The sequence below is a fragment of the Condylura cristata genome, unplaced genomic scaffold (assembly GCF_000260355.1).
Source record: "Condylura cristata isolate star-nosed mole 26May11 unplaced genomic scaffold, ConCri1.0 scaffold00037, whole genome shotgun sequence".
In the NCBI taxonomy this organism is placed as follows: Eukaryota; Metazoa; Chordata; class Mammalia; order Eulipotyphla; family Talpidae; genus Condylura; species Condylura cristata.
The window spans coordinates 3,097,661-3,114,129 of NW_004567138.1; the positions used below are offsets into that span (position 1 = coordinate 3,097,661).

Sequence of the window (16,469 nt, forward strand, 5' to 3'; positions counted from 1 at the left end):
GTGTGTGTGTGTGTGTGTGTGTGTGTTTGTAAAAGAAACTGTCACTACCTGACACAGGTTACAAGTATGGGATAACAGTAAGCTGGGAGGAATAGTGTGGGCATTTGACAAGCAGTCACATTTGCCTTTAATTATTGAACACCTTTTCTATGTGCTTAATGATGCAAGAGTTTGAGATCTCGATATTTAGCAAACTGAGATGCTTGCTATAAAGTTATAGGCTGGGGAACTAGTTTAGTATGGAATTAAGTCTGTCAAGGTAGGCTACGTAGGAGTCATCACACTCTTTTACCCAATGAGAACTTAACAAACACTTCTGCTCTGGGAGTTTAGATAGATTTATTTTTGGATACCTAAACAGTTGACTGCTAAATCTGGTCAGATACCTCTTGACTGACGGTTACTAAATTCTCTAGGCTACATCCTAGCAAATAATATTTTGTGAATTGTTACATGTGTAATCATTACAATTTGGATATACCTAATTTAGTAACTAAAAAATATATATTTCCACTTAAGGCAATGACTTGCAGGTTATAAAATGAGAAAACAGCCATACAATGCTCAGAATTTTTTTTTCATGTACATGAAATTGACCAAAACCAAAAAAAAAGTTAGAGAAGCAACTATCATTTTGGCTTCAGAGAAGCCTGAGAAGTCTGGTTGAGCTAGAACAAGAAAACATCTCAAGAGGTCATTTAGTGTGCCTGTGACATCCCAAACTGTCCCAGCCCTGATGAGTTACTACTCAGGTTCAGGCCCTGAATGGCAACTGGAATTCCCCAAAGCTCAATACCTAGAAATTTGCTCCCAACCACTTTCCACAGCTCTCACTCCAGGGAAGATCTAAGCCAGGAGGGGCAGAGGGCAGCATCAGCCTCTTAGGCCAACATGGGTAAAAATCAAACCCAAGGAGCCATTTCTTAGCCAGGAGGCCACAGTCTAATGAGTCTAATGAGTGTGGGTATGAACCCCAAGTCCCCATCCTTGGATAACAGATTTCTTCCAGTCTGAAACTCCTCCTTGATCTCAGCCCAAGTGAAAGCAGCAACTGCCTTCCCACCCCAGCACAGTTCCCATCCCAGGCTTCAACAAAGACACCCCCCCCCCAAAAAAAAAAGCAGCAGGAGATGCAAGATCTCAGAAACTAGCCCAGGATGGGATGAGGGAAGAGAGTGAAGAGCAGATGGGACGAGAAGAAGAAAGAAGGTTCTGGGCCATAAGAAGCACGAGGGTGTCCACAGGGAATGGTCCCGAGTTGAGCAGTGGACAGAGGAGAATGAGAACTATTCCCAGCGAAGCTGGCCGGTCTGGGGCAAAATGTGAGTTCCAGTAATCTTAGTTCTTCCTCCAAGGCTGGCCTTCTGCACAGTTACAGAAGGGTGATGATACAGAAGCATGAGCATTCACATTTCAAGGAAAAGCAATAGAATTGAAATGAAAGAGAAATCAGATGGACATAGTCGCAGCAATTATAATTTAAATAAAGATTAATATCTAGGACACACAAAGAGTTCATATATGTAGATTAGAAACACCAAGACTCCCATTTGCTAATTGTGTAAAGGGAAATTCGTAAATAAGCATATGGAAATATTCTCTCTCTGAGAGGATATGAGGAATGCAAATTTTAAAACCAAGAAGGCTATTAAATTAGCCAAAAAAGAGAAAGTCCCACAATTAATCAGGCTGAAGCAAGATATAAGGTTTTATATCTCTAGCAACAATGTAAATTGGAACAGGCCTTTTAGAAAGCAATTCAGAGTAAATCCCTGCCATCACGGTATCAGTGAGTCTATCCTAAGCAAATACTTAAGTATGCAAAGATAGTACCACAGCTTTATAACAGGAAACAATGAGAAACAACTCAAATATCCACAAAAAATACAAAACTCAGGCTGCATCAACATGATACGTATTATATAAACTGCATGATCATTGCAAAGTCTCAGCTGCCAATGAGAATGTTTACGCTAACTGAAGAAATCAATACTGAAAAAAAAGATACATGTCCAATTGTCAAGAGCCAGAAGATAATACGTAAAAGTGAACATGATTTATGGTCTGGGGTGGCAGAATCAAAGGGAACTTGGGGCTCTATTGGTTTTCTTGTACTGTTGCCATGTAGAGGCAACAGATGCCTAGGATGTAATATTTCTACCAGTCATACAGTAGCCAACTCCCTCTTCTGAGGAGTAGATGAACCTAAAGAGATCACAACACCCAGAAGAGTGGAGGCAATTCAGGCCTTCAAAAGTTTCAAAGGTCTGTTTGGGATTCAGATCCTGCCTGTGAGGGCTTTCTGGGGCTCTTCCCACCCTAAGTAGTTCCATATGCCCAGCTCTTTCCTTTACTCTATAGGTTTTGGTTCTTTGCTTGCTGTGCCTTCCTCTTCTTTCTTTCTTTTTATTATTTTTAATTATGCCAGAATTGAGATTCAAATCTGATTGTGTCATTATTTATAGAGGAAGTCATAAGTGGTGCCTAAAATCACTTATCACTCCGTCTATGTTACTTTCCTGCCTGGATACTTCCTCTGCTCCTTTCTACAGTTCTTGCTACCATCTTCCAAAAAATAGCATCCATTTCGGCAGTGGGTCTGTTGTTACTGGGAACTCAGCTAATTCTGGGATTAGTTTTTGCAAGGAGGGCGCTGACTCTGTCCAGCTTGTGAGCCCAGTAAGTACTGCCTCTCCTTTCAAACACTCTGAAACGTCACCCATTTTATTCACACTCCCCATATAAAGAAACTAATAAAATGGCAGTAAATCAAGAGGTATCAGGAAGAACTGCTTATAAATGAACCAATAAGACACTGTAATACTGCACACACTAACTGGAAAAAGTCGATGCAGAAGAGAAAAGGAATTACTTCAAGACCGAAACCAGCACCTGCAGGTAAAACCAAATGACATCAAAAGGGTTTCTGCTTGCAAATTAAAAGCAGAATGTGATTCTTGCTACTTCTGCAAGAGCAGCGCTTCAGCGCCCTCCTTGCAAAAACTAATCCCAGAATTAGCTGAGTTCCCAGTAACAACAGACCCACTGCAGAAATGGATGCTATTTTTTGGAAGATGGTAGCAAAAACAGTAGAAAGGAGCAGAGGAAGTATCCAGGTAGGAAACTAATACAGATGGGGTGATAAATGATTTCAGGCACCGCGTATGACTTACTCTATAAATAATGACATAATAAGAGCTAAAAATGTAAATTCTAATTAAATACCAAACCTAACAAAGTCAAACAACAGCAAGTGATGTTTGACAGAGCAAAGGTCTTGGGGGAGCCAAGAGGAAGAATTATAATAAGACCTGCTCATGGAACTGGACAGCGTCAGCAAGACGAGGCGCCTGAGCCATCATTTGCTTCCTCCGCCTCGTTTATTGCGGATGGGAAAACTGAGGCCCAGCAAAGTGCAGCGAGTGAGGGGAGTCACCAGGAAGCAGGGTAGCAAACAGAAACCCCAACTGCCAGGGCGACGGCTGTTTACACACCGCACTCGTGTGCCAGTGTACTGGAAAACTCCTCCCATTTGCAGTCATCGTTTTAAACAGCATTCAACATTCTATAAATATTAAATTCTTTTTAATAATTTTCAAATGCACAGGGGCACATGTTAAAAAGAAGCCTGGTTTTGATTTCTTGGGGAAAATTGCACACCGCTCATGTTGAACCTCGTATTGAGTGAAATATTAACAGGCCATATAATGGTTTCAGTGTTCCTTCAGCAAAGCCAAACAGGATTCAAAAACCCTCTCCCCCAGGCCCACAGTGGAGTTTCTGGAGCACACATTAAACTCGACGCTCTGCTCAACAAGCCCATCACTGTTAAGTAACTCATCAGAAAATAAAGAGGGAATTACCAAAGGGGAATTGCCAAGCAATTAGTTCTCTGAAGCAGATGACATACAACTGTTGTAGGGAGGAGCTTCCCGCTTAGTCATATGCCAGAGTCAGAACCTCCTAATCTGTAAATAAAAATGCATCACATAGGATTACAGCTGTGGTGTAGGCTGGGCTGTCAGGCGAGGGCAGGGAGAGTAACTCAAGGGCTCTTCTGTTCCCTGCGTCACAAAGCGAGAGATGGTACCTCTGGAGGCAGTTAAACAAACACCCTTGGTGATTTTCATTCAACGTGAGGCAGACAAACCAGCCTTCCCAATGCAGGTTAAAAGAAAAGCGATCTGTCCCCTCTATCCTTGTGACGTGAGTCGGAAGATCCATTCACCAGTGCAGGATGGGAAGAAAACACGATGGGAGGAGCAGGGGCGGCCTGAGGGCACCCCCTTCCTGATGGCCACCCCGACAAGTGTGACCTCCCTTCAGGGCCTGTGTTGTTCTCAGAGCTCGCATGTCACGCCACCCCACCACCTAGCAAACTGGAGAGATAAACAGTCCCTACCTGCCAAATCTTGCACACTGAGCAGTGACCCAGAGAAGCTCTCTGAAGAGTCAAAAGTTCATCCATCACCTCATTGGGGCTGTTGATGCTGGACAACACTGGGAGCCCAACGTAAGCCAATTCCCTGAAATGCTGATAAAAGCAGATTACCCCTGTCACTAATCTGCAATTAGTAATTATTGCAAGTGCATAAAAATCTCAAGGATGTACGAGGAAGAGCAAAAGAGAGGAAGAAACCACCACCGAGATAACTTGGGTATGAATGAACTGACATGTAAGCATCACAAAGGCAGGGTCCTGGGCCTCTGTGGCAGTGCAAGGGGTTAAAGTGCAGCACTATGAAGCTGTCCACAGCCACTGCAGCATGAGTTCAATCCCCAGCCAGGATGCTGACCCACATGGCGTGGCAGACCTCTTCTGACCCCCCCGCTGCTCCCCTCGGCAGTGTACTTTGCTGATCTTCCTGTTCTACTCCCCACTCTGTCTCTGGTGAATCCTCTCATTTTCCACATCTCTGGCCTGTACCCCACTTCTAGTATGCATGAATAACTAATTTTTTTTTAAAAAGAATAAGAAGGCAGGGTCATGGCCAGGTTCTGTCCCCTGACTGTGCCCTGCTTCTCTGCTCTGCTTCTACAAACAATACCCCAGACCAACCTTAGCACCTAAAGGACAGGGCTCAGGGCTTGGGAGACTTCTCATGGCAGCAGTCAAGTGCTCAGATGGGGGTGCCTGCCTCACTCATGCCACAAGAGCTCGACAACCTGGGGCAAATTACTTAGCTTCTCTGTGAAATGGACGTAATAACAGAGCCCGCCTCAAAGCTCTGCAATGAGGATTAAGTGAGGGAGACCATGGATCTGCCTCTAGGTTTACTTTAGGGCTAAACTAGCATAATGCTCTCATACACTAGATGGCCATTAAAATTTGCAGCCAGCAAAACGTTCTAGCACTGGAGTGGTTCCGCCATGCCTCTCACTTCTGTCCTAAGCATTTTGTCTTTTATTTACAGGTAGGTAAGTCACTGCCTTAACCTGAGTTATTTTAGGCAGTACATCTATTAGCTCAGGTTCAAAACATCTTAACCCTCAGATTTTTCTCTAATTATTTTAAAACAGACTATCCACTGACAGCAGAGTGAGCAGATCATTCCCAGCCTTCTCCTTCACTGGGAGAAGGATCAAGAAGCCCCTAAATGCTAAGCCTTGATAATTCTCTAGTTATCTTCAGTGAAGTATAAACAGGGTGCAGAATTGTTCAGAGAGTTGTCATTAGTAACTGAGAAGATACACAGGAACACACACACACATCCATGAACATCTAGCACATTTAAGAGTCCGCATAAAGCCTCTTATGTTACAGAACACACCCTCACTGATGGGATTTATCTGAGTACAGTAGATGCATTGCCACAAATGAACAATTGCTCCAGAGTCAGGTAGATGGCACAAGGTGATGCACACTGATGACACAATGAATAAATCAAGAGTGGAAAAGACCAGAGGAAGAGCTGGCATTGTGGCGAGTATGTGCAGGGCTTCATTGGAAATCTTAATAAAACTGTTTAGAGGGAAAGAGAGGGATCATTTGTTTAATTTTTTTGAGGAAAAAATATTGCATGTGCCGAATTTCAAAAGCAGCATTCATTTTTATACACACAGATTAGATTTAGCTAAAATTAGCTCCAATGCCTATTTTTTAAGGGCTCAAAAGAATAAAGGTTTCAACCAGATTTCATTGAGCTGTAGTTCAGCACTGAGTTTCCAAGGCACCTGAGCTTCTAGGGGAGGTCGCTTCCCCACCACCCCCCAACATCACGGACCCACAAGCAGCATCATCCCCACTTCCAGCCCTTCGTCCCAGGTCTGAAAGGGGAAACATACACAGGCTGTGTCACACTGATATTCCAGCTCCACCCCGCTACCTCTTACCTTCTCTTAACATATTTACACCAGCTAATGCCATCCCTGAAATAATCCCCCATCCTATTTGTCACATTTTCTGCCAGGGCCAAAAAGCCGAAGCCAAATTTCAAAGATCGCTTTTGTAGCAAAGACGCCAAAGGTACCTGCAGACCAGACCACTCAGCCACTTTAACCCCCAAGTCCTCTCCTGTCTACTGGACACCTGCAGCTCAGAGCTGTGATGCAGCCAGGGCCTCCCGGGTTACACAGCACGCACTTGCTTGTTGCCTCCCAGCCACAGTCTCCCTCCTCCTCGTTCCATCTCTTCCCACAGACATGCTAACCAGCCTTCACTGCTCAACTCAAATGGTCCCTCCTCCTCAAAGTCTTTCCTCACCATCCTACTCACCATCATTCTTCTGAATTCCTTCAGTGTCAGAAGTGAGCCCAGAAAGTCAACCTATCCCATTGTTCTTTGTTTTATGTATTGGAGAGCATTTCTTCCTTCCCCTACATGACCATGGAGAACATAACTCCTTCTGGTCGCTCTTACTCACTTTCATTCTCACAGAACCATATAGTAGTTTGAAAAATGCACAGTGAATCGATCAATCAATCATTTCTTTACATAAACGATGTCTGAGTTCAAGTCAGGTTCTTAACGTTGCTAGAGCTGTGTCATATTTATAAATTAGCAAGAACCAGAAATAATTGTCATCAGGTTTTAATTTTGAAAAAAAAAAACACATTAATGAACATAGACTATAACGTGAATGATACTATTTCCCAGTCCATATTTAGTCATCAACTTTGAGGGCTGTAATGAGGCCATTATTTATGCAAAATGTTTAGATAATGCTTATAAGCTTCCTTTAAATGCAATCATTGAAAATGTCAGCTGCTTAGAATTCAAGGTGACTCTGCACAACTACGTCAGTAACACAATATGAGTATTCATAAGCCGTGTCTAATATACTATAACACCCTGGGTCTCCTCTCAATAAGCTGCACATATTGACCAAGAGATAAGACTTTCACTGCTTGTTTGTTCACAGCAAAATTCTTGAGCTATTTCTCTCTCTCTTTTTTTTTTTAAAGATTTATTTATTTGTTCATACAGAACTGGGTACAGGCCAGAGGCTCAGGGGCGGCGAGAGGCTTCACCAGAGACAGAGTGGGGAGCAGAACAGCCAGATCGACGAAGTACACTGCTGAGGGGAGGAGCAGGCAGGTCAGGAGAGGTCTGCCACGCCATGTGGTCACCTCCGGGGAAGGCGGAACTCATGCAGAAGTGGCTTTAGCTTCTCAGTGCTGTGCTTTAACCCGCTGCGCCTCGAGGAGGGCCGCTATTTCTCTTTTAACAAATGACTCTCTTTAAACACCACAGGTTACAAACTTTCGCATATATATTAATCACACAGACAAATTACTTCTCCAAAAACTTCAATGTATGGATTTTCTACCTAGCATATATACAACATAAAACAGGTAACTCTCTGATGAGGGAAGGATGCAAATAAACATCTCAACCCCCTCCCATTCACCTGACACCTGCAGATCTAAAGAAGTCTCTTTAGCATGGAAACCTGGGGTTACTCCATTTCCTTTTAACGAACAGCCCCAATGAAACATCAAGTACTCAGCTCCAGGTTTCACAAGGAAATGTGTCTGATAACATCCTGTGTCCCTTCCCAGTCCCTAAAGGACTTTTTGACCTCTATTTATGGGGCCACAGTTCTTAACGCACTCAGGTTAGTGTGCTTGTTTTAACGCAGTTGAGGCATGCCACTCATTACTGTACCTTGCAATGATATAAAAATAATTTCTATACATCCTCTCATGGTAAGCAAAGTGGACTAACATGAAGCTCAGAAAGATAAATAAAAGGCTCATTTGCTTTGCAGTGTACAAATGTCTACAGTGTTGGTCCAAAGACCAAGGTACAGATATATTGACTTGTTCCTCGTCATCATGTATAGTCCAGGATCAACCATCTCCAAACAAGAACATTGCAACCCCCTGTTGGGAGAGAACTTACAAGATCACCATGGCAACCTATGCCCCTGGATCGCAAACTAAACCCAAAACAGGCACTATTCTACCCAGGGCACATAATTCATGCCATCACATTGTAAGTTATCACCATCTTATACATGAAGAAACAGAGGCACCACAAGGTTATGGCACCGCTCCAGGTCACAGTGGCAGATTTTAAATGCAGACAAGCTGGTTCTAGGATCCTGTTCTTATCTCCGATGCCAAGACATTTCTATGTAACTTAAAAACTGGACCTTAGGTATACAAAAGGGAACTCTTACAAAAGTATGGTGGAAACCTTTCTAAAACAAACATTGGTAAAGTAAGTAAATATTTCGGTAAAGCAAATCTCTGCCTCCTAACAAATAGGCTGAAAATCCAAATTTGACCTGTGAAGTTTGGTAAAAGAAGACTGTGATTACAGGTAAGGAGACACAATATACCATGGAAAGAGCTGGTCAGTGACCACCCAATCACATAGTTCCCAAACCTGTAGTGTGTCCATATGAGTCCAGAGACCCAAAAAGTGCACTTCAACTTGGCAAGTCTCCAGTGGAGCTCCAAATTCTACTTTTTTAGGCTCTCCGGGTAAGCCCAGCCAGCCTTAAGAAACTCGGAACTAGTCCATTTCCACAGCTTCATCAAGGTGGTCTGCTCCCAAGGCAACAGAGAGGGGAATCTATTTCTCAGTCTCCCTTGGTCGCCTACACCAGTCCCAGCTGCCACCTAACTTCTATCTCTCCTGATTTCATTTGGCAGTATCCTCCTGTCCTCACTTCAATAGAGAACCGTGAGTCATCAATCCTACACACACCCTGTGTCTGCATGCCTCTCCAGGCCAGAAAAATTTACTCTACGTGAGTAAATCAGGAAGTTGTAAAATCCAAACAGACACAAAGAAAGTCAAGATTCAACAAATACTGATTGCCATGGAACAAACAGGCTTCTGTCTCTCAACTCGTGAATCAGATTACAACAAAAATCAAGAGTGAGAAAACTGTGACTTAACTGTCTGGACACAGAATACCCTCATCACAAGGTGACAAGGAAATCCCCTGCACACCATCCCCATCATCACAAAGTAATATGCGCCCTCTTCCTTCAGCAAATAAATGAAACCAAAAGAGAGATGCTTTAATCCAAACTTAAAAAAAAAAAATTCTCCAGACAATTTCTCAATTTCCTATACAGCATAGTTTGCAACAATTATAGTCAAGAGCCAACCAAGTGCTAAATAAAGCAGGCTAGGCGGCAATTTTTCCAGGGCAGACTTTCTGAAGAACGTCTTTCTCGAGAACGTCGCCAAACTCTCACCTGGTAGGTGATGCACTTCCCTGGAGTGGCCGTGGAGGAGAACACTGGTGTACAAGGATGACAGTCAAATCTGCAGCTCGAATGGACCACGCGGGTTACTTGCTGAATGATGCTCCTGCAACAGTCCAGCCAGTGCAGGAGAGGAAATCCAAAAGGAAAAACAGAACATGTTGCTTTAAGACATCATCCCACCTTAAAATGTCTACATATGAAATCTGAACTGAAAGACCATCAAATTTTGCCTTTTGGTTTATGAAAATTACATAGGTGACCAGTCCGCCCCAAAGGCAGTCTGATTCTGTTCAACAGGGCTGGGAGGGAGGCCAACATAGACCAAGGTCATCCCTTCAATCAAATTAAGAGTTTGGTCTCCCCATTTTAGCCAGCTACCATCATTCTTTTATCTAGAGATTCTAACCAACCATCTGATAAATACATGCTGCTAATCACAGGAATGTCAAGTGAAAATGGGCATGGATTGAATAGTCATTGTGCCGGTCTAATGTTAACGATTAGACTTATTATTGAACATATTACTATCAACATGCAACTGAAAAACAATTGTGAAAGGGCAGCCCTGTTAGCAAACCAAACTATTGGCACAGAAAAAAAAGGGATAAAATGCAGGGAAAAAAAATGTTACAGTATGCACATAGTCACTAGATGTTTCGCCAGACTTTAAAATTATTTTGTACTACTGATATATGTCCATTTCATTTTCAAATTTCACAAGGCCTTGTACTTGGTAAAGTAAAAATTACCCACTATATGATGAATGAGTGAATGTGAATGGATGAATGAAAGAAGAAAAGTGAATGAATCTTTCATATACCTTTCCATCAGGGAGCTTGGTGCTTGTAGTTTTGTGAGGTAAAGACCTATGCATAGAAATGGAAGAAGTTGAGGACTTGATCTGCCATCCCTTTTTTGCCCTAGCTATTAAAATTATATTTTCAAATACTGGGTAATTCTTTATTGTCCCTGTTCAATATAAAGACTCAGTAGCATAACTGTCATATAATAATCCTCAAACTAGTATCTGCTGAAAGGATTTTTCAGTCTTTGATTCCTGGAGCTGATCTGCATATTTGTTTAGGCTGATTTTAAATTAGCTTGTGTTTCCTAAGCCCACGCCAGGTAACAGTAGGAAGGAGAAGGCCTGAGATTACATTGGGTGTCAGAAAGAAACTATTCTGGAGGTATGAATATGATCTCCAATGTGAATAATCTGTAAACAGGTATGTGAGCCAATTATCCTTGGGTACATAGCAACACATCTCAGTAGTCATGATTATTTTCATCCATACACACTCACTATTTTTAAGAGCACAGCCCAGCTGGAAAGGAAAATAATTTCGATTGCTTTCCAACACTTTTCAAAGTAATAAATAGTTGCCAAAGTATTCTTACTTCTAACTAATCCATTCACCAAACATTTATGATAGGTCTATTGCATGTCTAGGGCTGATAAGCACAAGAAATTTTTTCGTCCTTGCTTTCCCCACATGTAATCTGTGAGTGCAGAAGAAAAAAAGATAAGCAGTTCTAAAATATAATGTCTTTGAAGGCCTTCGAAGATACTACCCTTTGACTAAGAAGCAGGCAGATTTACAAATAAAAATAGCAGACAAGTTAATCAAGCTCTAGTTGAATAGAAGTAAAATTCAGTTTATTCTTACACAGAACTTGTTTGAAGGGTTGGGGATAGCTTTTATGTAGTAACATCTTGAGTGAAACATTGAAATACTTGATAATGATTTCCACAAGTCAAAGGCATCAAGGATTTGCATACTTTCTGAGCTCACAGTGGGCTGTTTCTGGTATACTGAGGTGTGCACACAATCCTAGTTACACATCACCTGGCAGATAAGGCTTTATAGAGTCCAAATTACAGGCTCCTCCTGTTCTGCTGAAGTGCAAGAACAGTCAAACATGATGCAAAAGCTGTAAAATATTAATTTACTCTCACATTTGTATGCCTACTTATTTCAAAAGTATTTACATACTAGTCAGGGTAATTAGGAGAGTTAACATAACTTTGCTGTATTCCATCAGAGGGAAACACAAGAACAAAAAAACAAGGTAGAATGAAAACTGTCCCAAAAACATACAAACAATATACAAACAAAATAACCTACAGAATGTTTTATAGAAGCTGTACACTAAAAATAGAATCTTTAATATTTTAAAAGCACGGCAGGGCAACTAAACCCAATATCATTAATAGTGGAAGGTTACCAGAAAGAGACCTAAATAATATTGATGGGATGGCTAGTTAGTAAAGACCAAGGGGTAATATAAATACTTTCAGAAGAGGTCAAAGCTAAGGGGGAAATAATAGAAAATGTATCCAACAGTAACAGAAAAATATGTTTCCAATGAACACTAGAAATACAAATGCTTCTAGGTTAGTAACTAGGACAAATATCAGTGAAACTTCTACTAAGTAACTCCTTCAAAAATGTGGCATGTTAACACATAATTGGGGATAGAGAAGAGAAGGAGGGAAAAAGCTCTTAGTTTGACTCAAAATTCCCTAATTAGGGAAATTTTTGCCCCCTGTGACTAATTCTGACTACATGACAATAAATTTTCCGAGAAGTAGTGTTCAGGTGGGATACAGTTCGTGTTTTTCTATTACAACTATCACTGCATTCTCACTACTCCACAAATGGGATACGTTGGAAGGTGCAGGAAAATCAATGACATATTTCTACTGATATCAAATATGTCAAAGAAAATATAATGCTTGTTGTTTTTCTGTCTGTAACAATTCTAAACCCGCTCTTGTACATTTAGCACAAGGTGTTGTATAAAACTTAAACTTCTATGCCTTCTTTTATATGTATATTTATAATACATAATATAAAAATTCAGATTTGTAACGACATATATTACTGATACACATAAAAATGCAAACTGGGAATCAGTAAAAGATTTGAAAAGTTGTTCCCACAAATAGATTATTTACCTAAATCTTTTCATACCCCTGTGATTTTAAACATACACACACACACACACACACACACACACACACACGCACATTTAAAACCTCAACCCAACTATAATTTAAAAATATTCTCTAAAACTAGCACTTGGTATATTCATTATTATATCAACTCTGAAGGATATTTTGCATGACTATCCTATTAAACTGTGAATTAAATAAAACTAACATTTGAACAGCATAATTGATGACTACAAAATTCACTTATAAAACAGGGGTGCAGAAAACATGAATATTATGCCCTAGAACAGAGATCCTCTCGCTACTGGGATTTTTAAGATTTTTTATCCTTGTTGCCTTTAAGACAATAAGGGGAGCCTGCTTCTGATAACCTTCAAAGTATGACCAGAACTATATATGTTCTTTGAAGTAGTCATTTATCTAAACATACAGCACATAGCCAAATACTTCACAGAAGCCAACCATTCAAACTAGTGAATTACTTTGAAAACAGAAGGCGGTGGAAATCAAATTATCTCTCCCTTCTAAAAATGATATTCTGTCTTTCTGCATTGTGTCACTTTACATATGCAAGTATTTAAGCTTTGCAGAAAATTATGTGTCATGTTCAGACAACTATCATTTCAACAACTAACATTCACTTGTACTTTTTACCAAATTTCATGGATTGGGTAAAATATGTGCATTGACTAACATCTAATAGGAAACATGATGAGACTGTGTTATAATGTGCTAGTCATAAGAAACTATCATTCAAGGTAAGTACAAAAGTAAAATCCACTTGACATTTCAGAGTAAAAAAAAAAATTAAGACACTTTAGACAAAAGGAATGTGAGTCCTTGAACTCTGTAATGACAACAAAAGCAGGAGGCACAGAAATGTTTACTAATATTTTAATAACCTCTCACAGCTGGCCTTTCCCAGTATTCCAAGACAACCAGGTTAGGGATGCAAAATGTAAAGTCATCTGCAGACATCTGACAAATAATCTGATGGCTACAGAGTGGTGCTTATATCTTTCTCGAGAGTAGAAATAATTTAGAGGACTTGCAATCTAGTTGTAATATTCCTGATACAGTATCACTCCTGTTTATCAAACCCTCTTAAAACGAAATCCAGAAAGGGAAATACTATATTCCAAAGTTCCTAATCAAGCACATTTTTCATACTTCTTTTAGCATGAATTTATGCACCCCAAAATCATGTTCATATTTATGAGTCAGGAGAGCAATTTTCTATATGTTGCAAATCATAATTCAGGATCTCCAAAGTGTTGTGTAAAACTCAAACCTCGGTGGCTTCCTTTAGGTATTTACCTGCTAGAAATAACAGTTCGTTTTAACCACAGCAATGCTTGATCTGAGCAGGCCACAGTGAAGTTGCCCACTGCATAAACTCACCAAAGCGTAAAAACTCATAAACCCTTGTGAGCAGAGTTAACTAGAGCTCTCAATCCCTGCCCCAGGCGAAGAAAGGATTTACCAATTTAGAGCTGGGGCTATAAACTGAAAACAAACTGGCAAAAGTCACAACCAAAGCAAGACATTATTCTTCTCAGTTATTTTTTCTTTCAAATTTCAGGGTTATTCATTATTCCTGTCATCTGGATTGCCAGAGCAAAGACTTTTCAGCAAACGAAGCTAATTTTCTTTCCTTTATTTTCTTTTGCAATAGTAGTATTATTTGTTTAGCAGGTTTCATAAAGTGATGCGCTAATGCAAAGAGTAATGCTGCTCTCTAAATTATTAAATGCTTGTTAAATTAGAGCTCCCAAAATAGAGTACAAGTGGTCTCTTGTGCAAAAGCACCACCCATCACCCGTCGACCCAGACAGGCCTATACCAGCTATCATTTAAACTACTACGAAGGACACAGGATCAAGGCCAAGTGATCCACATCAAGAGTGACTACATTCTGAATGTCTGCCTGTTGTCACTACCATTTTTTCTTCTTATGATGAGCATAAAGTTTTGAAATATGAGAATGGAGATTATCTTTCCCAAATAAGTTACTTCCTCCAAGTTCAGGATTCCCAGACATTCCCAAATGAGGAATGTCAAATATCAAGGCAACTGCAGGCATCTGAAATATAATTTGATCGCTTCAGAAAAAAACAGTAATGAGTATCAGCACTTGGGGTTCTAAAGGATGGTGCTTTCACACTTGAAAGGGTTAAGTGCCTGCAAGGCCAAAAGCACCAGACTGCAAAAGAAATGTTGCTTTGGTAAGCTCTGAAAGGTTCCTAACAAGTACCAAATACTTGTTGATCTGTTCACAATAAACACCAGCAGGATTGTCCAGTTCCTTTCACTGTCTGGAGAGAGGCATTTACATATTGTACCCAGTAAGAACAGCTTGCAGGTCTCCTTTATAAGTTGAGTGACTGGAAACCTCATTCAATGACTGCCATCCAAGGGACTGAAAAAAGACGCAATTGAAATAGTGAAGTCTCCACCGTCTTGGGCAGCACCAACAGCGTGCATAAAACACTACTTGGAGTAGTCCAAGCAGAAGACAAACCCACCTGAATGGGCCAGGAGCACTGTCTGTTGCCATGGCAGCCTGATCTAATTACATGAGTGATCAGGGCTGGAGTAAGTGCAGGAAAACCTACACCACTGACACGGATCTACATGATGAGAAAGACAGGCAGGCAGAAGGCTCAGAGCAGCCCTTCAACCTCTGTTTTATGTAGAAGGTGTCATTCAAGTCCATTTGTCTGTGGAGCTGATACGGACTGATGCGTGCACAGTTAGAGGGCAGACAGAGGAGATTAAATGCCACAGCACTCGCCTTTATGGTGCAATCCCTTTCCAAGAGCTCATGTGCTGGATTTTTTCATCCTTTCTGGTGGCTTCCTGGGGGGGGGGGGGGGGGGAGCTTCATTCCCCCAAATGCTTAAGAGACTACCTTCACCCACCAGATAAAGCAGAGGGTGGGTTTAACATCGGCTTCTAAGAAGTGCAGGGCTCCTCAGAAAGCCCCTCCCCCTGGTTTAGCAAGACAGTTGAAAAAGTATCGCAGTGCCTAAAAATAATCATCCAGTGCGACCCACTGCTGTGCGCGATATATAACGATGATGTTTAAATATTAAGAACAGCCTGCATTATAAAACACAAATGTCATTGAGATGTGACTACTAGATTGCCAAAGGAGAACTTATTTGCATACACACATTCCGGTGCAGGCACGACAGAATGTGCGGCGAGCATGCCACGCTAAGACATTAGTTTTTATTCTGTGGGTGTAATAGGGTCTTCTAATTTTGCTAATTGTATCCTGTGGATCTCAGAGGGAAGCTAAGACTCTCTTCGGGGACAGAACCAGTTTGGAAGAGTCCCTACTGCACAGCATACGGTAAACAAAATAAAAATAGCTTGCCGTTCTCGTTAGCCACATCGCGCATTATATAACCAGCTTCCGACTGTTTTTTTTTTTTTTTTCGCCCTTACTACTCTTCAGCAATTTCCCAATCTTCCAAAGTATCTAGATTACCCTCTTATCTGTAGGGCTATATACTAAGAAAGCAAACCGACACAGAGCTGCCACGGGATTGTACCGAACCCCCACGGTCCTTAAAAACTGAGGATTTTTGTTTGTTTGCTGGCTGGAGCTCCAGTATCACCCTCCTTCCACCCCCCACTAAGGTTCTTGCTCAATCTCCCTAGAAAACCTGAATTGTTTCGTCGCTTCCAGTCAACCCCCTACGTGGTCTGAAAAAAAATGAAAGCACAAGCCCGGGAGTTCAGGAGCGCGGCCTGAGGGCGGAGAGCCGCGGCGGGGTCGGGGCGGCCGCGTCGGCCAAGTGGCCTCTGGGGACCCCCGCCCCAAGGCCGCCGCGGT

The 16,469-nt window shown here is 41.4% G+C and overlaps 1 protein-coding gene across 1 annotated transcript in view; it reads right to left on the bottom strand.

The window, feature by feature from the left end:
* Positions 1-9,723, bottom strand: part of ATXN1 (ataxin 1) — a 394,234-nt gene extending 384,511 nt beyond the window's left edge. The window contains exon 1 of the mRNA XM_004693284.2: positions 9,658-9,723. The gene's annotated coding sequence lies outside the window, so the exon portion shown is untranslated. The remainder of the gene's footprint in view (positions 1-9,657) is intronic.
* Between the last annotated feature and the right edge of the window lie 6,746 nt (positions 9,724-16,469).